The sequence below is a fragment of the Podarcis bocagei genome (assembly GCF_964188305.1).
Source record: "Podarcis bocagei genome assembly, chromosome: 9".
In the NCBI taxonomy this organism is placed as follows: domain Eukaryota; kingdom Metazoa; phylum Chordata; class Lepidosauria; order Squamata; family Lacertidae; genus Podarcis; species Podarcis bocagei.
This window is the reverse complement of record NC_138134.1, coordinates 16,209,844-16,233,962: the sequence shown is the minus strand read 5'-3', so window position 1 is coordinate 16,233,962 and position 24,119 is coordinate 16,209,844. Positions and strand designations below refer to the sequence as shown.

Here is a 24,119-nt window from a genome sequence, read left to right as displayed (position 1 = left end):
CTAAACTCTATGATACAAGAAAACCTCAAGGCATTTTATGCAAGCAAATATGCATGGGCAGCATTTTACCCAGTAAGAAGTAAACCTGCATGCGCCTTCCAATTATCTGACCAAGATGTGCAAAGGCATTCGCATACCTAACAAGCATTAGGTGCTTACAGTGTTATTTTATCAGTATGTATTTATAACAATAATACTGTATTTATCACTGTAAAATAACATCAGACCTGTTAGTCTGGCTGTGTTCTGACTGTTCTGCACACATACACCATCAGAGGTATATCCGTTTTTTGCTATGGCTCCTGCTATGTTGTGCATCTGGTAAAGAGGTAAAATTCCAGCATTTGCCATGAAGTGGGATGTAGCAATGCAAAGCTGTTGTTTTTTAGTGTGGTGTCTGCCCTTGAAATTTTATCTGTATCTTCCAGAAACAGAGCTTGTGCGTGTTCCAATAAAGGACTGGATGGCTGATCTTGCATAGAGATAGATTTATCATGACATGGAGGTGAGCCTGCAATACCATGGGCTTTTCAGATTCGATTTCAATGTCTTTCTTCACTGATATCCGACACCAGAAAGGTCTCATTTACCTTCATATTTTCACAATTTAATTAGTTGTTAATATACTGGGATAGGAGGAGATGAAACATCAGTGCAGAAGACAGTGTCATCATTCAAGTTCCAACTTTCTATACACAAAAAGCACCTGGGACCAAAAGAAAAAGAAAACCCACCTTAAAGAAAACCAACTGATTTTTACATGATCCAGTGGTGCAGGTTTAAGTGTCTGTGTTTGGTTTGTGAAAATCAAAAAGAGTTGGGAGAACATCCCAAGAAATCTCTTGGTTTTTGCTACTGGCATGGTTCCCTGTCCCAGCTACTATGAAAGTATTGGGATTTAAAACCAAATAAACCAACTGTTTGCAATGAAAACTGATCCAGGAAAGCTGCCTTAAGTGTGGTATTCAGGTGCAATACATATTTTACAGAGCAATCCATATCTGCTTTTCACCAGGCTATGGGGAGGGGGGGGAGTGAACTTTGGTGAAGGAGCTCGAAACTGCCAATCTTTCACCAGCCAGAACCTGCTGAGTGATGCCAGGGCAGATCTCCTCCTGCCAACTCCAAAACAGGGCTTGCTGGGAACAGGGATGAGTTGGCCTGGAGTCTATTGTATTGTGAGTCAGTCCTACTGCCATCAGATGATGGTGTCAGGCCTGATCTGGGTCCAATCACTGCTCTAGCTTCCAGCTGATGTCACAATCTGCCTGCCACTCCACCTTCTACAGTGACCACAGTGTATAGCATGTCTGTGGATGTGGTTAGAAAAACATCCCCCTCACAAAAAAACCCTATTTGTTTTATGCTTTTCAGGAATCTGTGCTAGTGACATAGCTACTCCCCTCTACACTCCAAATTCGGCATCAGCCATTGTTCATACCTCTACTAAAATGTCCTATAATTAGTAATGTAATTAATGAGCTAAATCAATTATACCTCTTTTGTTTCTCTTATCTAAGGTGCAGGTGTGTCATTTACATTGCAGATTAATATTTGCTATAGTGGATTGTCAATCTGAGTTTCTGTCAACACCGCCTCTGGCAATCTTCAACAGGTTCTTTCCTTAGCAGGTGAGATTCTGCCTGCCATGTCACTGGCATTCTCACATCTCACTGACTGTTAAGACAGTAGAAATGGAATAGTAATTAGGCAACAACTTCCTCCTCAGATAGGTAGATGTGGTTCCGACTTTTTGCACTTTCATATATGGGACATAACTTTGGGAAGATTTTTTAATATATAACACCGAGTCTTCAAAACCCATTTACTCTAAGAAACATATAAACAGCTCAGCTCTATGCATATTTATTCAACAGCAAGTTCTAATGAGCTTAATAAGAATTATTCTTATTATGCAAATGTGCTGAAGATTTCAGCCTTATCTCTCCCCCCCCCCATTGCATATTCCCCCCCATTCAGAAAGTTGTGGCTGTCAAGTGTTTCTTTCCCCGGAGTCTGCTCCCGGGTACTTCATTTGAGTGGACACTGGACCCCATATGGCAGTTGCAGTCTTAGCCTCCATGAATATTTTTATTGAAATAGGTAAAGGTAAAGGGACCCCTGACCGTTAGGTCCAGTCGTGGCCGACTCTGGGGTTGCAGCGCTCATCTTGCTTTATTGGCTGAGGGAGCTGGAGTACAGCTTCCGGTTCATGTGGCCAGCATGACTAAGCCGCTTCTGGCGAAACCAGAGCAGCGCACGGAAACGCCGTTTACCTTCCTGCCGGAGTGGTACTTATTCATCTACTTGCGCTTTTGACGTGCTTTCGAACTGCTAGGTTGGCAGGAGCTGGGACCGAGCAACAGGACCTCACCCCGTTGCGGGGATTCGAACCGCCAACCTTCTGATCAGCAAGTCCTAGGCTCTGTGGTGGTGGTAAAAAATAGTGCCCCCCCAAAAAAACACACACCTTACTTCTACTACTACCATGGCTATTGAGTGGATTGTACCAAAGGTTCTGGCTCTGGAAATTTCTTCTCACTGAACATAACACTTTCGAGTCAGTGATTTTATTCAGGGCTGTTGCAAGAGAGAAAAGGGTTCAAGTCCTGCTTGTGAAAAAATATTCCCATTGTGTTCCATGTGCTTCCTCTCAAGGGAGTATGCACAGGGCTGCATTTGTCTTGTTCACACATTAATATTATTATTGTTCTTCTCATCATTAAATGCATTGCCTGCCCTTCTCCAGAAGGTCCCCAGGTGAACCACAACTGTTTAAAATTTAGAATTAAAAACAGAACATATTACATTCACAAGAATAAGGTGGGCCCCTGAAATCACATATCTCAGTTGTCAAAAGCAAAGGTAAAGTGATGTGTCTTCAGGATTGACCAAAGGTTGTACAGTGAAGAAGTCAGATACAGTAGAACCTCAAGTTGCAGACGTAATCATGGAGGCACGTCTGCAACTCGAAGCGTTCGCATACAGAAGCGTGCGCCTGTGCACGCGCAAGTGGCAAACCCGGAAGTAACCCCTTCCGGTACTTCCAGGTTGCCACGGGATGCAACTTGAAAAGATGTAACCTGAAGTGGATGCAACATCAGGTATGACTGTACAGATTTGTAGGGAGAGCATCCACAGTTACGGGGTTGCTACTACCACATATCTTCTGAGGGAGGTGAAACTACCAAGAGGGCCTCCTCTGCTGATGTTAATACCTGAGGGGGTCTGTAAGGAAAGAGGGAGTCTTTGAGATACTTAAGGCCTAAGTCAGTTGAGAGCTTTGAATGTGAGCAGCATGAACTGGGCCTATATTACTCTGAACACAGATAGAAGCTACACATCTATAAAGGGTTGTGTGAAAGAGTGCACAGTTGTTGTATCTGTGTACACTCACTGAACATAGCACGTGAACACCCCTGGTGTTATCTCACAAACAAAAGTGTGATGGGTGTTTGGTTCCAAGGGATTGTATTATACAAAGGGGGGAAAGAAGTTAACGAGAAGCACAATCCAAGCTATTTGGAAGCTATGAAAGTATTCACTGTAGCCCTGAGTCAAGCACTCCTTCCAACTTTATTTAAGAGTATTTTTATATTGAATTCTAATCACCATGTTTCTCACCTCCTAACCTGCTTGGAAAATAAATAGCATGCTTCCAGAGTACAGGCACCGAGAAAAATTTGCCAATTGTCCATTAGAGGATTATACTTTTGTGGTAGCTGTCGTTAGTTGCCCTGTTCTCTGGTTCCTTTCTAAGTGATGTGACATTTCAAAATTGATAGATTGTTGTGAGCACATGTATGCACCATGTTGCCTTGGTTCGTTTGTTTTCAAGCATTACTGAAAAGAAAGAGCTTGATTATTATTAGTTTCTTAGTCTTTTTTTATTTCTGCAAAATAGCCCAATAACAAACATTAGTACAGATGGAAAGCCTCAGAACCATTCTTCACAAATGAATGGATTCTGATTATGGGAGCTTGGCTGTTTTGGGAACAATACAGCAGGTTTATGAAAGATTATGTTGCCTCAGTTGTCTGTGAAGTTTTGGCATTTGGTCCTGATTCTGTTTTTTGTTTGTTTTTGCCTAAGCCTTTGGAGAGCTTATTTGAACAGGAAGCCTTCCATGGCACCACAGCCTTATTGGGCCTATTGATTTATGACTTGCCTTTCTGATTTGAGACTAGTATACACTTGCAGTAGAATGAGATGGAAGAATGGACTGTGATTGTTCAGACTAGGTGGGGTCTTGCCACATTTTAAAATGATCCCTGCTGTAAAAACAAGTATCCAATCTGCCTGCAAGTTGAAGCAACCACAGAAGGGAAAATGATGTACTACAACTTTTCCCCTGATGTGCTTCTTTCTAATTGTCAGAATATTGTTACATGGTGGAACATTTTCTTTTAAAATAATAATATGTGAACCCTGTTTTCAATCTGGCTAGTTTAGTCCACTACCTCATTCTGCTACACGTGTAAAGCAGTTCTAAGGCTAAATGATCAATGTATTTATTTCATTTGTAGCTGGCCTCCTCCACAGGGAAGTGTTGCAACTGCTATAACAAACGAATTGTGTTAGAACTGTTCAGTGGAATCAATAATCTGGACCTTGTGTAGATATATATGAACTTTCCCCACCAAGAATGAATTTCAAAGTTTTACTGCATAACAGTCTTAAATACTAGTTACATAACATGAACAAAATAACAGAGTAACATATTGCAAACAAGTAGTGTGGTTCAGTCCTTTAACTGCCTTATGCAGTTTTGAAAACTTTCTTCTCTCTGGTCCCAGAGAGAGATCCTAAGCTCGTTCATCATTACAGGGAGTTGCATTGAGAGTTGGAGTCAAACTATATTTGGATGGTCATATGTTCTCCATTCTTGATATATAATCATAACCATATATTTTTATGTTGGATGGTTGATCTCCTCTCTCTGATCTCAGAGAGAGATCCTAAGCTTGTACATCATTGCAGTTATCCTCTGCTACAACTCCTGTTACTAGGCACCTCTGACTTCTCAGGTTTCATCTCCTGCTGTGAGGGCTGCAGCTTGGGTTTCCTGTGATGTGTCATCAAGGACTCACTAAAATGGAAACACACCAGCTTTCCGCTTTCACGCAGAGTGAAACCTCTTGCTTAAGGTTAACTTCTCTTTACAGCAATCCAAATACAATGCATTCAAACATAGCATTTTATGTACTTGTAATGTTAACAGATTGGTCTCATCCCCAGCCACATCACTACATTGGCAGATATTCAGTTTTTCATCCCTTGTAACCCTTAGCATCTTCCTCTTTCCCCCCTTTAACTGTAGATCATAAGTACCTTTGGCTATGTTGTTTCTCTACGTCATTTTGTAAAGTATCATGTGCACTAAAAGAACTATATATTGGTGTGAGGAACCTGTGGAACCCCCACCCACCCCTTCTGGTTTTGCTGGACTAAAACTCCCATTATTCCACCATGCTGGCTGGTGTTGATGAGAGTTCAAGTCCAACTACATTTAGATGGCCATGTGTTCTCCACCCTTGATATAAAATCATAACCATATATTTTTATGTTGGATGGTCAGTCTCTCTTCCACAGTGATTGATATTTGTACAGCCAGCATCAGCTAAGGTCCTTACTTATATGAGATATAAACCCAATCTCAGACTGGCACACATGTTTGCATGCAAATGCATCTACTGTACATTAGCATAAGCATCAGAGTTCTCAGTGCTAACCTTAACAATTACAGATGGGTAGCCGTGTTGGTCTGCCATAGTCCAAATAAAAAAAATTCCTTCCTGTAGCACCTTAAAGACCAACTAAGTTAGTTCTTGGTATAAGCTTTCATGTGCATGCACACTTCTTCAGATACACTGAAACAGAAGTTGCCAGACCCTTCTATATAGTGAGAAGGTGGGGAGGGGTATTACTCAGAAGGGTGGTGGGAATGGGAGATTGGCTAAGGTGCTACTGGAAGGAATTTTTTTATTTTGACTATGGCAGACCAACACGGCTACCTATCTGTATCCTCAAATGTGTGATCAATGAGGACACAGGCCACCAGCCTAAACAGCTTTAAAGGGGGATCAGAAAAATCCATTGAAGGTTGAGGTCCTGAGGATTCCAATATCACAACCAGTATGCCTCTGAATACCAGTTGCTGGAATTGTGAGTGTGAGGTGCTCATGATAATCTGTGTTCTGGGTTTGTTCCCCATGAGGACATCATGCTGGGCTAGGTAGGTCTTTGGTTTGATCCAGCAAACTCTTCTTAGGTTTTTATGACCTCTCCAGGGCCAGATTTAGGTTTGATGAGGCCCTAAGCTCCTGAAGGTAATGGGGCCCTTTATATGTCCAGCTGTTCTTTGTCAACAACAAATTGTCACTGTTTTTTGTGTTGAATATATGCTACAGTAAATGGAAATTTATGGAACTAATAGGTATCTAAAGCCATTTGCACATAACGAAATATGTATTTTATCAAAGTAATTGTTGAACTGAAATACAATTAAGAAGAAGTATATTAATAGTGAAACACAATTAAGAAGAGGTACCGATATATTAATAGTGAAATAAATATTAAGCTCTGACTTAAAATGATTTTTTATTCATAACAAACTTAATAATGCAAGCACATTGGCATTTGGCAATAACAAAAGTTCCTTTAGAAACACAATTTACAAAGACTCATAATCTAGTCTCTCGAAACTTGCTATAACATGAAATAATAACAGGTGTAAATATATGATGCAAACTACTAATAATTATAAATAGCAGAATGTAGGCACCCTATATGTAGAAATGAGCAAACCAGTGATATTTTAAGGAGCAGGCTAGCAGGCGGGGCCCATTACTTACATCATAGCAGCCTACACAACACAAAACACTGTTGCTGTATGTAGGTTTTATTTTATTTGTTTTTTATCTTATATTTTGGAAATGTAAATCCAGTTTTTTTCCTTTATTTTTGGGGGGCCCCCAAGAGAGTGGGACCCTAAACTATAGCTTGTTTAGCTTATACGTATATCTGGCACTGGACCTCTCTCAAAAACTGTTCTGATAGCCTGTCTCCAATTGATCATAATTCTGATGCATACATATTTGTTAAAACCCTGAAATGGATATATGACTGATAAATACGACACAGTGGAATGGGTCTGTAAGACAAATTTTCACAGTGTCATGGTTATACCCCCCCCCCATTTTTGTTTTTTGTTTTGTTGGGTTGGGATCAACACACTTCATTACCTTCACCATCATAAAAACAAGCAAGCATAGCAATCATATACGGACAGCATGGTGTGTCACAGACCTTCACAATTTATTGTGTCAAAGGACGTTGTCTAATCCACAGAAGTTCGTAGTCCACTCACGGGCTCCTTCTTGAATTTTTCGCATTGCAAAAATAATGTCCAATAAAAACTATTTTCAGTGATATAGTGCTATATTCCACCTTACAGTCCTTTGTAGCTTGTAGTTGAGCTGAGTTTGTAGCTGAGCTAGATAAACGTAGAAATAGATTATGTCGATCACTGTCAAAGTTAGATGAAATAATTGTATCATATAATAATTCATTGGCAAAAGACTTGTGTCACCTACTAATCAATATCCAAGGTAAGTAGCTAACCCAGGGGTCAGCAAACATTTTCAGCAGGGGGCCAGTCCACTGTCCCTCAGACCTTGTGGGGGGAATGGACTGTATTTTAATAAAAGCACACATTCTACTCATGTAAAAACACCAGGCAGGCCCCACAAATAACCCAGAGATGCATTTTAAATAAAAGGACACATTCTACTCATGGACCGTCCGTGGGCTGGATTGAGAAGGCGATTGGGCTCGATCCAGCCCCCGGGCCTTAGTTTGCCTACCCATGAGGTAACCTGTTCCAAAAAAACAGATGGCATCCAATCCTATCATTCATGAAAATCTCCTTGTGTTTGAGTAATGGTCTTGTGAACAGGGATATCTGAGGAATTCAGTCTTTGAAGATTCCAATATGAACTGACCTTATCACCAGCTCATGAACTAATGTGCAGATCAGAAAGGAGCTGTCCACTGAATTTTGCATTCCTGCAAATGTTGTGACACAGCCTCTAGCTTGCAAAATGTCGAAAAAGTATGTTTTTTAAAAGCATGTTTTGATGCGAAAAATTAAATTGAAAAAAGAAACAGTTTAAAAGTGTGTATTTTGAGAGAATACACTGGGGGTGGGGGGACTGGGTGCAAATTAATGTGACGATGTGATGTAAACACATTTGAAAGTGACATGGACTGAAAATAGATTGATTTGTTCATCCCTGCATGTAAGCTAACCCACAAGGAAGATGTTTTCACTCTGTGACAATTAGCTATTCTGGTCAGTAATAATTTATCTGTAATTTCTCAGCTGAGTTGCCACCGGAATGAACCATGACTTTATTTCTGGTAAGTTAGACCCTCTATTACAAATCTTCAGGTTACTATTCCGTGTTTATCAATTTGCTCAATGCACAAAAATGATAATGTGTGCTGTGTATCGAAGAGTGTCTAGGCTATTAGGAAGAGATGAAATCCTTTTTAGAAACGCCAACAACTACTGCTTTAAATTGGAATGAATTTCTACAGGGCACGCATATAAGTTAAGCTAAAGTTAATTTAGTTTGGCAGATAGAATATGTAGGAAAATCATCTAACTTTAAGTTTGCATTAATGCAGTTCTTCAAACTTTGTGCATAAAAGTATGAATAAGGTAGGAATTTTAGTATAGGGCTGTTCCTGTGTTCTTTGGCCATTGGGGGGGAACAGATGTATGGACACCACCCACAAAATCTGCATCACCGCCCAGTCCAGCACCTGTGCTGAGTGCTAAGATCTGATGTGAAGCTTCTTAAGTGCACTTGGTTCAATGCACTTAGAAGCCTTCTTTTGTGTCAGAACCCACAGGCCCCTGACAGAACCATCAATGACCAGAGAGAGATGTTGTGGCAGCTCCTCCCCAACCTTTCCTTGGTTTAAAAAAAGATCTGTGTGCTCTGAGGGAAGGCGGAACTGATGGGGCAGCCATTTCCAGACCATGAATGGACCTGAGGGAAAGGAGAAACGAGGGAGCCCAGACCAGAGAACTTGTTTCATCAGCTCCTGGTTGGCCTGATTTTTCTTCTTCTTTCTTTTTGGAAATAAGTAACATGGAAATGAGCACTAAACTCTAGCTAGATTCCACTATATTTGAAGAAGGCTTTACATTGTGCGAAATATCACATTGCGAGCAAAAATTAACTGGTGAGCAAACATCAGGAAGATGGAATAAAGCACTGTCTGTGTGCAAGCTAACTATTTTTTTTTATGAGCTGGAAAAAACAACACATACTGATGTTTTCCTATCATGGAAAGTCATTAACAATAGCTTACCATGACTGAAAAATATACAAGTGCACTACTGACTCACTCCTGTCTCACTCCACTCTTCCTTGAGTCAAGTACAAGTCATAAATCTTAGCTTACTATGGTATGGAAGCTAATACTCATGGTTTGCTTCTCTCCAGTCAAACCACAATGCTAAACCAATGGGTTTTCTTGGTTCACCAAGGGCCAGTTCATATGACACAATAAACCAAAGCCAATAAAAGGGGTGGAATGGCAAAACACAAAGGAAGTGATACAGTGATGTTGCTGCTTCATGGTAAGCCATGGTTTATTTGATGTGCAAGTAAGGTGTTAATAAGTGGATGTGTGCCACAGACTAAAAACAGATCAAAAATAATGAATGGTGTGGTTTCGATAAGATTCTCTTTTGGAAAACGCACAGGTGGTTGCTCTGCTTATGCTGGGTCAGTTTTAGACTAATCTTCCTCCATTTTCTTCTCAGTATATCTCCCCCCCCCACACACACACACTTTGTTATTATTTACTTAGCGTCCAGTACTGGGAAATGTGAAACCTCTGGAACATTTTGCTATCTATGGCATCCCTTGGGCATTTCCCCTGAGAAGGAATCTCCAAATTCACCAAGAATTTTACTTTGGCAAAATTTAGGGACTATCTAGAGATGTGGAGGCATCCCTCCATGGACTTTTAGACATTATGCAGTCACGCATCTGAGGCTTCCCTCAAAAGCCTTGCATGTTTTACCAGAGGAAGAGTTTCCAAATCTGGTTCAGAGTTTGATCTCTGAGTGACGCCTTTCATGGTCTCTTCTGCACTGGCAGTGGGCTTATGCAGGTCATCTCCTGTCTGCAGTCACCCTTTGTTCCCTCTTGCAATAAGATCAGCTTGCCCCACTTGTGCTATTTCTAGTGTTGGCAACTGTGTTTCACCCCAGAATTGAACAGCTGTCCTTTAGAGTACTAGGATAAGCCCCTAAGGGACTAGTAATGACATCAGCCATTTCCTAAATAGCCGGAACACAGCTCTGTTGGAGGGAAGCATTATAGAGATGAATAATCACTAGTGACAAATCCTCGCAATAGTATTTCAACATCTAATTAGGGATGTTGTCACAGCTAGTGGCAGTTCTTCTTTGTAAAGCTTGCATGAGAAGTATCTCCTCTCTCTTCAGTACAAGGCACTGAGGCTGACAGACCAGAAGCAGGTGATGTCTCAGGGGTCAGTGTGCAGCTGCCCGGAACAGTGAAGGAATGATTAAACGTCTTCCGTCTCGGTGGGAAGGATGTTCTCTGACTAATCCTAGTGAGATTTTGCCCTGTCATTCTTTCATTATATAAAAAAAGCAGACTTGTGTACATATCTTATCTCTAAAATGGAAAGATCCAATATTACAATGGTAGCTTGCTTGTCTGTTTTTGCATTTTCAATAGAGATTTCAACATATCGTTGCCGGGAAAACTTGGGGAGCGAACAAATGAGCCTAGAGGGAATAGTCAGTTCCATCTATATTATCATTCCTCCCTCACAATCTGAGCAGCTTACTTAGAGAATGTCAAACCTTGCCATTAGGGGAGAGCAGGTCTGCCCCCTCCCACAAAAAGCTAGAATGAGGTCATGTGGAAGGGACACACAGGTGCCCCAATGTGGTGTTGTTGGCATCTGTCAATCTTGAGAGACAATGGAGTGTGCCACCAGGACTGAACTCAAACCACTGGAGAATCACAGCATGTGCTGTGGCTGCAGGGACCCATAACTTGTAACTTCTCCCTCCTTCATTGTTTCTGCTGTATCAGCAGCACCGAAGTGACCCCTCCAACGTGCCAGCCTAGGGAGGGTGTATGGAGGTCTTGGACTGCCCAGACACACAGACCATCTTGGCCTCACTGATGCTGTCGGAAGGAAAGCAAAGCAATACATTTGGCACCAGCTTGGCTGCCGGAATTGCCAGAAGGAGGCATACAAGATGCCATCTGTCAGGAGTCCAGTTCCCGGCTTGATAACACAGTGAGCCTTGTTAATTAAAAAGGATATTTTTTTTGGTCAAAACAAACAGATAGCTCTGAATGGCTTTAAGACAGCCTCCACCATCACCAATCAAGATGACCCTACTGAGGACTGCTTCTGGCGTGACCAGCAGCAACTGAACTTTCGCTTCATACATCTTTTGTTTTGCTTCCTGTCTTGCAGCCCTCCCATTCGTTGAGACCTCAGGCTGAGTGGGTCAGCTCCCTCCTCTACCCCATTCTCTGAGAGGCTCTCTTAACTCTTTTCCACCTGTTTGTGTTTCCAGCGAGCTTTGCCCACGTCCAACTTGCTCTCCGCCATTCCCTTATCAGCCGGCATTCCTAGGGGCAGGGGAGTTGGCACTAGCCGATGCTCATCCTGCATGGCAGTTGACCCTCTCTGTTCCTGGCTGCTTTCTTCAGTTGGCAGTCATCCTTCCTTGGGAGCTGGCTCATTCATGACACCATCCAACCATCCTAGGGACTCCACTATGGATTTGGGTAGGGTTTACTCCGTAGCCCTTTCTTCTCCCAGAGATGTCCCACAAGTTTCCCTCGGGGTTCACTCCCAAAGCCTTTCTCATGAATGTGTAGAGCCACAAGGCAGCAGAGATTTAGGGTCAGAGTTTTCCTTCTCCTAGAGGGGCTACCTTCCCATCCACTCAGCTGTACAGTGGTACCTCGGGTTACATACGCTTCAGGTTACATACACTTCAGGTTACAGACTCCACTAGCCCAGAAATAGTACCTCGAGTTAAGAACTTTGCTTCAGGATGAGAACAGAAATTGTGCTCCGGCGGCGCAGCAGCAGCAGGAGGCCCCATTAGCTAAAGTGGTACTTCAGGTTAAGAACAGTTTCAGGTTAAGAACGGACCTCCGGAACGAATTAAGTACTTAACCTGAGGTACCACTGTACACATAGCCAATCAGAAGGGGTAAGGTTGGTATAAACATCTTTGCCATCTGTTCCTCCTCAGCTGCATTTGGCACACCAACCTAGCTGTCCATGCTATGGACTGTTTGGCCTTCAGGGGAGTTGCTGCCTGGGAAGTCTGTATAGATTTTGCGGGGAGGGGGTCACTCTGTTTTAAAGTGCAGCACTGGCCTGTTTGAAAGCCCCTTTAAACTTTCTAAACAGTTTTTGGAGATTAAAGGAGCAGCACTGGGAGGGGAAAACCACTGCTAAAATGGAGATCCCTCCCCTCCATTTTAAAAGTGGTTTCAGTGGAAACCGCTCTCCTCTCCCGGAGTTAGGGACATTCCTACCACCAATAAGTTGATGGGCCATAGAGGGCATGTCTTGCTCCAGCAAAAGTACAGCCAGGAGCTCACTTAAAGTTCCTGATTGTTACTTTGAAGCCCCACCCTTAACTGCTCCAAACACATCAGGTAAGGGGGAGGGAGGTATGGCAGGCATGGCACGCCCCAAACAGCCTTGTAGACCAATTGGGGAGGCCTAGTGATCAAAGTTTGGCCGGCAGGTCAGAGGTCCCCCATCTCTGGACTAGACCGAGCCTTGAGCCAGGCAGGTTTGCCCAAGTTTGGAACCAAAGGTGAACAAGCATTGGCCACTTCCTAGAACAAGCTGCCGTTCATGCATGTTTACTTCCTGCTGCAGAACTTTAGGTAAGATAGCCTTGACCCTTTTACCCAGCTTATTTTCCTTGTGTCTGCATTCTGGTGGTGGTGAATTGAAAAGACATTTAACAGTGTTGAAGGCATAGATTGGGTCAGATGTTTCAAGAACCTTACTAGATAAAAGGGACAGAAGTTTCTCATTTCGGCTCTGGAGCAAAGTGTGCTTTCTGAAAAGGTCTGCATCTATATTCTGAGTTTAAAAAGAAGGGTGCCAAATGCTTTTTGATATTCTTCTTTGGGCTTAAAGGCCTCCTGTGGAGAGATGTCACAATTCCTGACAAATGCAATTATACTTTTTACCACAAGTTTAAATGAGATGATTGCTATCCTCTCTCAAAACAACAACAACAACAACAACAACCCATATTTCTCAGACACAATATGTATGCAGACATGTGCAGATCAATAATAGGAACCTTTAGTTTCATACGTTTGTACTTCAACTTGCACTTCAGGTTCTTCTGGAAAATAGACTTGGGCCTAATCCTCTGTTTTTAACAGCAGGAAGTGCTAATTGTTGTGGGTTAAAATGCAGCTCTAGAAGCTACTTCTTAGTGGCCCTCACTTGGTTCATGAGAATATTGTAGAAATAATAAGTAGATATCCATAAATTCCCATAATACCCCACAAAAGCAGTCCGCAGCAGAAGCACATTCAGCAACAGAGTACTGAAAGAAAGTCTTCATAATGCACTGCGGCCTGACAAGAAGGGGTTTATAGAACTAAGACTTCAGGGTGAAAAGTCTTTCCCACTTCCTTTGCTAGTTTTTAACTTGCAGAATGTCCTTAAAGGTGAACTTAGATCCTTGCCTACAGTTTAAAAATTCAGCCATATGATCAGCCGTGAAGGGGGGGAAATGTTTCTGTTCATGGACCACTGCATCTTCACAGAACTCAAAACTTTCACTGACTGAGCCTTTATCCGGAGTTTGTTTATATTGTTTCCATCCCTGTCATTCACATATCAAACCACAAATAGAGCATAGACTGCATGCAATGGGAACATTTCAAAGTTTTCTATTCTTTAAGGGGGGAAAGACAGGATGATGAAAGAAGGCAAGGTTTTTAAATTTTATTTGCAAACATGCACTTCTTTCTTGCACACTGGCTGTTTTTCTCCTAATAGCTTGTTATGAACTATTAAGATAAAGCTATTATGAGTGGAATTGTGCTTGCCAAACAGAACGACCACTCATTTCCTCCTTCTGCTCTGTTTAAAGGTTGTCCCAAGAAGATTTGCGGAAGGTATGAAGGTAACATAGGGAGACCACTGGCTCCCACAAGCACAATTTGGTTGAATCAAGCATTAAAAATAATAATAATGAATGCTGTTAGGTGAATGCATCACCAATATTCCTGTATGGTTTTTGGAAAAGGGCTAAAATGTTGATTTCTCTTTCTTCAATATATTTCAAGTATTTAAGTTATATACAACATTCTTCCGGGATTTGGACATGGGGCAAATAAGCAAATTATATTCCTGTTTCCATTTTTCTTCTGAGTTTGCTGAAACCCTACTTGCAGTTGCTGAGCCTTCCATCAATAGAAGCCAACTACTATTAAAGACCAGGACGTGGGTGGCGCTGTGGGTTAAACCACAGAGCCTAGGACTTGCCGATCAGAAGGTCGGCGGTTCGAATCCCCACGATGGGGTGAGCTCCCGTTGCTCGGTCCCTGCTCCTGCCAACCTAGCAGTTTGAAAGCACATCAAGTGCAAGTAGATAAATAGGTACCACTCCAGCGGGAAGGTAAACGGCGTTTCCGTGCACTGCTCTGGTTTGCCAGAAGCGGCTAAGTCATGCTGGCCATATGACCTGGAAGCTGTATGCCGGCTCCCTCGGCCAATAAAGCGAGATGAGCACTGCAACCCCAGAGTCGGCCATGACTGGACCTTTACCTTTACCTTACTATTAAAGACCAACTAAACAAGCAACACTTGACACCCTCATTGGCACTAGTTATGAAGCCTGAATATCTTAGTGAAGTCAGCTCCATTTAGACTGAAAGGCACCTAAATCAGAAGAAGAAAATCATGTGGTAGGGTTGTGTGTGTGTGGCCATTAATTGATCTAGAAGTGAGGTTGAGAAAGCTTAATGTAGCTTGAAGTTTTAATGCTCGGGTAGATCCTTGCTGTTCACAAATCTTGTCCTACCAAATCCTGAGAGATCCACCTGGGCTGTTTTTTCTCCCAGCGGTCATGCAATGTGAAAGAAATACAAGAATGTCTGATTCTATGGGATAATTATAAAAGTAAGTAGTACTATCCTGATTTATTTCAATACAGCAGCATCAAATGTTTTCCATTTACACAGCAAAGTTTGGCAGAAGTCTGAGAGTTAAATACCAGACATTGTCTGATGTGCTTAAAAAGATGCTACGAAGTATCTTCCCATCCAAACCTCACAATCCAACAGTTTATGCAGAACAAATTTGTGAAAACATGAAATAAAATATGGCCTTTCAAAGTGTAGGCCTTAGTAAGATTCCTAATTAAAGCACAAAGCAGAACTTAAGTAAAGGGCTATATATCATTTCCAGCTTTCCCTTTTATCACTACATTTTTCACTCGGTTCCAGCCAGGATCTGAAACAACAAGCTGTCAGAATAAAAAGTGACACTGTGCACTAAAGAGAAATTGATGCAAGGATTGATTTAATAACGTGATACTCCTGTGTCATTTTCTCAGACTTTATGAAAGACTTTGGGCTTTGGTTCAGATAAAATTCTTGCAATTAAGGGAGAAAAAGTAACTTTCTGCCTGCTTATATGCTCAAATCATTCCACTCTTTCAAGGGAGACAGCAAATCTGCATGTCCATGATGGTGCTCTAGATGAGAACCGTGATGGCTGACTGATGAGAGGTGGTCTGTGGACCACAGAGGGCCCCTTCAACATCCCTACCAGGAAACTACAGAACATCAGTAAAGACCCCCCAAAATCTGGGGAGAATTCTATTCATCAAGTTAGGATCAAAATGTAGCCCATAGTTTCTCTCAAAAGGAGTGGGGAATTATTTCAAGTTGTAAGAGTAGAGCAGCATTATCCAATCTGGTGCCAACTAGATGTAAACCTACAACTTACATGGGGGATATTTTCCAGGGGGTAGTGCCTAAAGCCAAAATCACGTATAGTCAAAACACACTGGGTGCAATGGCAGGTGGTATTGTCTCCCCCCCCCCTTCTGCCCCCCTTTTAATTTTTTTTGCCAAGCATGTAAAGCCGAATGCACACAAGTTAAATGTTCATAAATTGAGGGCTTACTGTACTCTACACTTTGGGGCACAGGTGGTGCTGTGGTCTAAACAACTGATCCTCTTGGGCTTGCTAATCAGAAGGTCGGTAGTTTGAATCCCTGTGATGGGGTGAGTTCCAGTTGCTCTGTCCCAGCTTCTGCCAACCTAGCAGTTCGAAAGCATGCCAGTGCAAGTAGATAAATAGGTACTGCTGCCGCGGGAAGGTAAACGGTGTTTCTGTGCACTCTGGTTTCCATCACAGTGTCCCATTGTGCCAGAAGCGGTTTAGTCATACTGGCCACATGGCCCGGAGAGCTGTCTATGGACAAATGCCATCGGCCTGAGAAGTGAGATGAGAGTCGCAACCCCATAGTCGCTTTTGACTGGACTTAACCATCCAGGGGTCCTTTACCTTTACCTTCAGGTAAAGGGACCCCTGACCATTAGGTCCAGTCATGACCGACTCTGGGGTTGCGGCGCTCATCTCGCTTTATTAGCCGAGGGAGCCGGCATACAGCTTCCAGGTCATGTGGCCAGCATGACTAAGCCGCTTCTGGCAAACCAGAGCAGCACACAGAAACGCTGTTTACCTTCCCGTCGGAGTGGTACCTATTTATCTACTTGCACTTTGATGTGCTTTCGAACTGCTAGGTTGGCAGGAGCAGAGACTGAGCAGGTTGGCTAGGAGCAGAGACGGAGCTCACTCCGTCGCGGGGATTCGAACCGCTGACCTTCTGATTGGCAAGTCCTAGGATCTGTGGTTTAACCCACAGCGCCACCCGCATCCCCTACCTTTACCTTACTCCGCACTTTAATTCCAGGAATGGGGAACATTTTGTTCTGTTGAGAGTCTCATTCCTTCAAGGGTAATTCATAGGAAACCACATGCCAGCAGTCGCCAGGACCAGAGACAAAATTCAGTGAAGGTTGAAGCATTCCTGGATTGCATTTCTCGGTTCCTTGTTTAATGTTCCATCCTCCTTGTCAGAACGACATATGTATACCATAAAATGCATTTTTCTGACTCACTGTCTAGAGAACAGAGTGATGCTAAGGGCCATCCTAGATTTGATGTTTGCATTGTATGGTGCCTGTGTCTCTACATGTGTTGCTGGACATCAATTCCTATCCACAGTAGGCCAAGAGTCAGAGATGATGGGAGCTGTGCTATTGCAATGTATAGGAAGTCACAGATTCCCCACCCATTTTAGCAAATGGTTGGCATGGGAGGGTGGAGTCAGGAAGGGGTCTTTAACGTTTTATCACTACTGCTATCTCAGTTGGTCTAATGATATCTGGCAGACAATCAAGCCCTGATAAGAAGTAATAACTCTCCGGGAGTTTTATGTACATACGGCTTCTCGCCTGCTCACATTTACAATACAGTGGTACCTCGGGTTAAGTACTTAATTCATTCCGGAGGTCCGTTCTTAACCTGAAACTGTTCTTAACCTGAAGCACCACTTTAGCTAATGGGGCCTCCTGCTGCTGCTGCGCCGCTGCAGCACGATTTCTGTTCTCATCCTGAATCAAAGTTCTTAACCTGAAGCACTATTTCTGGGTTAGCAGAGTCTGTAACCTAAAGTGTATGTAACCAGAAGCATATGTAACCTGAGGTACCACTGTAGTTGGTCAGTCTGAAATTTCGCCCCTCCCACAGCAGGAAGGATGCCAAACCCACCTTTCCCCTCTTGCCCTTCCGTTGCCATCTGATCTTATCCAGACTCCTAGCCTGAGGACTGTGAAGCTGGCCTGCCCCCTCCCCACTGTTACTCAACCCAGACTCTGACCTCTGCTTATCTGCTGATTGCCTAGCAACACTCTGGCTGCCTTCCAATTCTTCTTCATCTTGAGAACTAATAGAGTTTTCCCCAGAAGGGGGGTTGAACTGCCCTTTCTCGACTCTGACAGCCAGCTCTCATCTGCAAAGTCCACGTTTGTTTAGTTCGATTTCTGAGTCTAGCTCTTCTCCTGTGCTCGGGGGGGGGGGGGGCACGTTCCTGACAGTTGGATTAAGTCCCTCCACCATGCTGCTGTTTACAATGGCTTGGACCGGAGGACAAATTTTGGCCATCCCTGACATTATAATATAATTAATAGCCTCATACCTGACATTGTTCAGGAACTCAAGGAGCCAAAATTTCAGTGAAGTTGTGAAATAAGCTGTTAAAATCAGAGCAGTTTTGAAAAGGTCACTCCACCCTCTGGATTCAAAATAGTGTCCAATTGTATCGAAACATAGATGAAAATGGAGTTACTGCTCTCAGGAACCACCATACAAAAGTTGATTGTGGTCACTTAAGAGGTGTCCAAATGCCTAGCAAATAAACAACTTCTCAAAATATAAAGTAGATAAATACAGAACTTCTTAGCTGTCTCAAGATAATGATGATGATCATCACCCTGCGCATTCAAAACTAACCTGCCAAGGAGAATACCAGCTGGAACTGTATGAAATAATCAGAATGAGAAATACTTGAACCAGCATTTCTGAAAGAGAATCAGGAGGAGGATGAATTGAAAAGGGGGAAATGACAAGATTTAGTGTTTCATGAGATGAATGTCGTCCACGGGCCACTTGCTGCTTACTTTAGTGCAATCATCCTATTGTGGAATGATTGATCATGAAGAAATAGAATACGCCAGAATGAGGCACTGTAAATACCAGCCTACTTTCTCAGTTTGCATATCTTTGGAGATAAATTAAGAGATTTACTGCTGTAGATTGAGGGCTGGGTACAAGGTGGGGGGGGGGGAGATCACAGTGAGCAACTTCGTTTGAAAGCAGAACTAGAAAACCTCAGGTCTGTGGGCCAATTGTGGCTCCAAGCCTCTCTCACCACGACGGGGTGAGCTCCCGTTGCTCAGTCCCAGCTCCTGCCAACTTAGCATTTTGAAAGCACATAAAAAATGTAAGTAGATAAATAGGTACCGCTCCAGTGGGAAGGCAAATGGTGTTTCCGTGCGCTGGTTTCGCCAGAAGTGGCTTAGTCATGCTGGCCACATGACCCTTAAAAACTGTCTGCAGACAAACACCGGCTCCCTTGGCCTGTAAAGCGAGATGAGCGCCGCGACTTCAGAGTCATTTGCAAATAGACTTAACTGTCAGGGGTCCTTTACCTTTACCTTTAAAAGGCAGGGGGAGGGAAACATCATAGTGAGCAACTTCATTTGAAAGCAGGACTAGAAAACCTCAGGCCTGTGTGCCAATTGTGGCCCCAAGTCTCTCTATTCAGCTATATCTCATTTTCCCAGGCTGCATTCCACACTGCTTTATTTTTTTTTAATAAATATTTTTATTCAATTTTCAAACATAGAATAAGAGATCACATAGTAAACACACAAAGTCCCTTCACCAAGGAAATAACCAACAGAAAAAGACAAATACAATTACATCAACGAACAATTTTTTTAAAAAAGAAAACAAGAAAACAAATCACAACTATTCATAACATTCCTTATATAACTAACTGGACTTCCTCGCATCTCCCTTACCCTGCGTTCTCTGTAATAAAAATACCAGCAAATTATTACCTTGTTTCATTTCTTATTTTTTACTTCTCAAATATTATGTTTCTAAACTTAAAGTAATTTTTGTCAATTAATTGTAACTTAGATTAAACATATTATTGCTTTAAGTTTCGACCTTTTCTTACATATCACTTAATTTTCTATATCTCACAATCGAGTTACTGGAACCATACTTTTCTAGATCGTGCAATTTCTTAGCATTCATACAGTTTGTACTGTTTTTGTAGATAGTCCTTGAACTTTTTCCAATCCTCTTCCATTGTCTCTTCTCCCAAGTCTCGGATTCTGCCAGTCATTTCAGCCAGTTCCATATAGTCCATCAATTGCGTCTGCCACTCTTCCAGTGTGGGCAAATCTTGTGTCTTCCAATATTTTGCAATGAGTATTCTTGCTGCTGTTGTCGCATACATAAAAAAAGTTCTGTCCTTCTTTAACACTTTCTGGCCGACGATGCCCAAGAGGAAAGCTTCTGGTTTCTTAGTAAAGGTATATTTAAATACCTTTTTTAACTCATTGTAGATCATTTCCAAGAAAGCCTTCACCTTTGGACAAGTCCACCAGAGGTGAAAGAATGTCCCTTCAGCCTCCTTACATTTCCAACATTTATTATCAGACAGGTGATATATTTTTGCAAGCTTGACTGGGGTCATGTACCACCTATATATCATTTTCATAATATTTTCCTTCAAGGCATTACATGCCGTGAATTTCATTCCGGTGGTCCATAACCTTTCCCAGTCTTCAAACATGAAGTTGTAGCCAATATCCTGAGCCCATTTTATCATGGCTGATTTAACTGTCTCATCCTGAGTGTTCCATTTAAGCAGCAAGTTATACATTCTTGAAAGTACCTTAGTCTTTGGTTCTAACAATTCTGTTTCTAATTTCGATTTTTCCACCTGGAATCCTTTCTTTTTGTCCAAATTAAAAACCTCTTTAATTTGAGCGTAATGTAACCAATCTCGCACCTTATTATTTAGTTTCTCCAAGCTCTGCAACCTCCAATTATCTCCTGTTTTTTCTATTATTTTCCAATATTTTGGCCAACCGGCCTCCATATTGAGTCTTTTCCGGGCCTTAGCCTCCATTGGTGATAACCATCTTGGGGTCTTATTTTCTAATAAGTCTTTGTACTTTGTCCAGACAATAAATATTGCTTTCCTGACAACATGGTTTTTAAACACTTTATGAACCTTTACCTTGTATTACCACAAATATGCATGCCATCCAAAGGCATTATTGAACCCTTCCAGATCTAGGACATCAGTGTTCTCTAAAAGTAACCAATCCTTCATCCAACAGAAAGCTGCAGCTTCATAATATAATCTTAAGTCCGGCAGGGCAAATCCCCCTCTTTCCTTTGCATCAGTTAGAATTTTAAATTTTATTCTGGGCTTTTTGCCCTGCCAGACAAACTTAGAGATATCTTTCTGCCACTTTCCAAAACATTCCACTCTGTCCACAATCTGTAGGGTTTGGAACAAGAACAACATCTTTGGCAGTACATTCATCTTTATAGCTGCAATTCGACCCAACAAGGAAAGTTTCAATCTTGACCAAGTTTCTAAATCCTTTTTAATCTCCGACCAACACTTTTCATAGTTATCTTTGAATAAATTCAGATTTTTCGCAGTCAGGTTAACCCCTAGGTATTTCACTTTTTTAACCACATTTAAGTCTGTCTCTTTCTGAAACCTTTCTGATTCCAAAGGTGTCAATTTTTTCTCCAAAACCTTAGTTTTTTGCTTGTTCAATTTAAATCCCGCCACCCGACCAAACTCATAAATCAATTCTAAAACTCTTTTCGTACTAGATTCCGGCTCCTGTAATGTTAAAACCAAATCATCTGCAAAAGCTTTAAGTTTATACTGTTTCGCTCCGACCTGTATTCCTTCCACCAACCAGTCCTTCCTAATCATATTCAAAAGCACCTCCAGGACTGAAATAAATAACAGAGGGGATATAGGGCAACCTTGTCGTGTTCCTTTTTCAATTTTAAACTCTTCTGTCACCACATTGTTAACTATCAATTTAGCTTTTTGTTCTGAATAGATTGCCTCTATCCCATTTTCGAACCCCTGTCCCACTCCCATCCCTTCAAGATTTTTCTTCATAAACTTCCAAGATATGCTGTCAAAGGCCTTCTCCGCATCTATAAAAATTAACACTGCTTTAGTATTAATATTTGTTTGCAAAAGCTCCAAAATGTCAATAATGTTCCTAGTATTGTCAGATAAATGTCTACCTGGGAGAAAGCCTGCCTGATCCTTATGAATTACTTCATTCAACACTTTTTTAAGTCTACCTGCCAAAATATCTGCAAAAATTTTGTAATCCACATTTAGGAGTGAGATGGGACGGTAGTTCTTAAGTTGAGTCTTTTCAGTTTCCAGTTTAGGTATCAATGTGATGAATGCTTCTTTCCACGATTCCGGTGCATTCTTCCCCTCCATGATCTGGTTACAGACCTCCATTAATGGTTGTATCAAATAGTCTTTCAATGTCTTATAGTACTTGGAGGTAAGTCCATCAGGCCCTGGAGATTTGCCTAATTGCATGTTCTGAATGGCCCCTTCAATTTCTTGTTGTGTTATTTTATAATTCAGAATTGTTCTCTTTTCCTGGGATAATTTTGGTAGTCCATTAATTTTTAAAAATCGGTCTATCTCAGTCTCTTTTTGCGGCCCTTGCGTGTAAAGTTGTTTAAAGTATCTCTGGAAGCACTTTCTAATTTCCTCGGGGTTCTGGATGTTTCTCCCTTCAATCTCTAAGTTTGTAACCGTATTCAATTTTTGTCTCTTTTTCAACTGCCATTCTAGCAGTTTCCCACATTTATTTGCTGATTCAAATGATCTTTGTTTCATTAATTTAATTTTCCACTCAACTTCTTGGTTTATCAGTTTAGCATATTGTGCTTGGTGAAATTTAATTTCTCTCAGGATCTCCTGTGATTTTGGTTTTGATCTTAATTTTTTCTCACCATCTCTTATCTTCTCCAAGATCTTATCCTTTCTCTCATTCCAAAGTCTTTTCTTTATCGTATTCTGTTGTATCAGAAACCCCCTCATAACAGCTTTACTTGCATCCCAGATTACTCTTTTTTCCACTGTAGTATTCAAATTTATTTCAAAGTAGTCTTTTAGAGTCTTTTGGGCCTTCTTCACAATCTCCTGATCTCTTAACAAGGTGTCATTCATTTTCCATCTGAAGGAACCGATTGGAGTTAGTCTCATTTCCATTTTCATAGCATTATGGTCGGAGCAGGTTTTTGGGCAGATTTCCACTTTTCTAGTCTTAGGTGCCAGTCCTCTAGTTGTCCATATTTGGTCGATTCTTGTCCATGTCAGATGGGCTTCAGAAAAGAATGTTCCTTCTTTTCCTAGGGGGTTCTTTGTCCTCCAAATGTCAATCAAGTCCATGTTGTCAGTTAGTTTGCATTCCACGCTGCTTTACACCCTCCTTGTTTCTTTTTGCATGGTTGGAGTGTGTCCCTGAACCCTGATAATACCTTTTGCTTGCGAGGGTGGAGAATAGAGAGGTTGAAAAAATTGCTTGCAACATCCACATTTGCTGCTCTGCCTGTTTTTGCAGAACATTGGCCTAAGGCCCCTGGAACGTTGCCCAGATGGAAATGTGGCCCCATGGGATAAAAAATTTTCCCATCCTTGCTTTAAAGGTGAAGAATAAACCCTTCCTCAAGGCCATTTGGACTGGGTGGTCTGACATGTGTCCCACCAAGCCCAATGCGTGTATCAGGGCCTTCCATGACCTCTTGGCATAGATGTTGAAATCCCATGCAGCCAATGAAGCTGGGACATTTATTGTGCTCCTGGTAGATGCAAGGGTGAGTTTGGCACGGTTGCTTGTAAGTTGTGCACGCCTGATTTAGAGGGGAATTCATGTTGCTAGTATGCTTTTTTAAAAGGTCTTTCCTAAATGGCACCTTGCATTTTTCTGCCTGTACAGTATCTCTATTGATGCTGCCCAGTTGGGTCTATTCTGGTCAAATGAGGAAAAGCCTAATTAGTACTCCATATGCTCAGTTTCATTTCTAAATTGAAAAACCGGCTTCATGCCACTGCTACAGCCACTGTTGTCATCTCCTGCTGCTGTGGATGGCACTGAAGCAGACAGTTTCCTCAGTCTCTTGCACTCAAGAATGCGCATCCCTGAAACATGCTCTGCTTCCTGAGAAATTTTTGGCAGGCACAAAAGCCATCCTGCTCCGGTTTGCTTGAGAAAATATAGTTCTGGAAATAAGCAACAGTAACAAAACAAGGATTTACCCTCTAGAAAGATGCTTATTCTTTTTGCCAACGTATTATTTTCATTGTCTAATTTGACTGGAAGGG

The 24,119-nt window shown here is 41.9% G+C and overlaps 1 long non-coding RNA gene across 3 annotated transcripts in view; it reads left to right on the top strand.

Annotated features, from left to right (window-relative positions):
• Positions 1 to 24,119, top strand: part of LOC308594653 — a 48,453-nt gene that overhangs the window by 7,902 nt on the left and 16,432 nt on the right. For 2 of the 3 annotated variants that reach the window (XR_014011524.1, XR_014011525.1), the window contains exons 2-4: positions 429 to 579; positions 1,521 to 1,631; positions 15,196 to 15,253. This is a non-coding gene — a long non-coding RNA (uncharacterized lncRNA). Of the gene's footprint in view, positions 1 to 428; positions 580 to 1,520; positions 1,632 to 15,195; positions 15,254 to 15,796; positions 15,852 to 24,119 lie in introns of those variants that run through there. The other variant, XR_014011526.1, reaches the window with a different exon arrangement.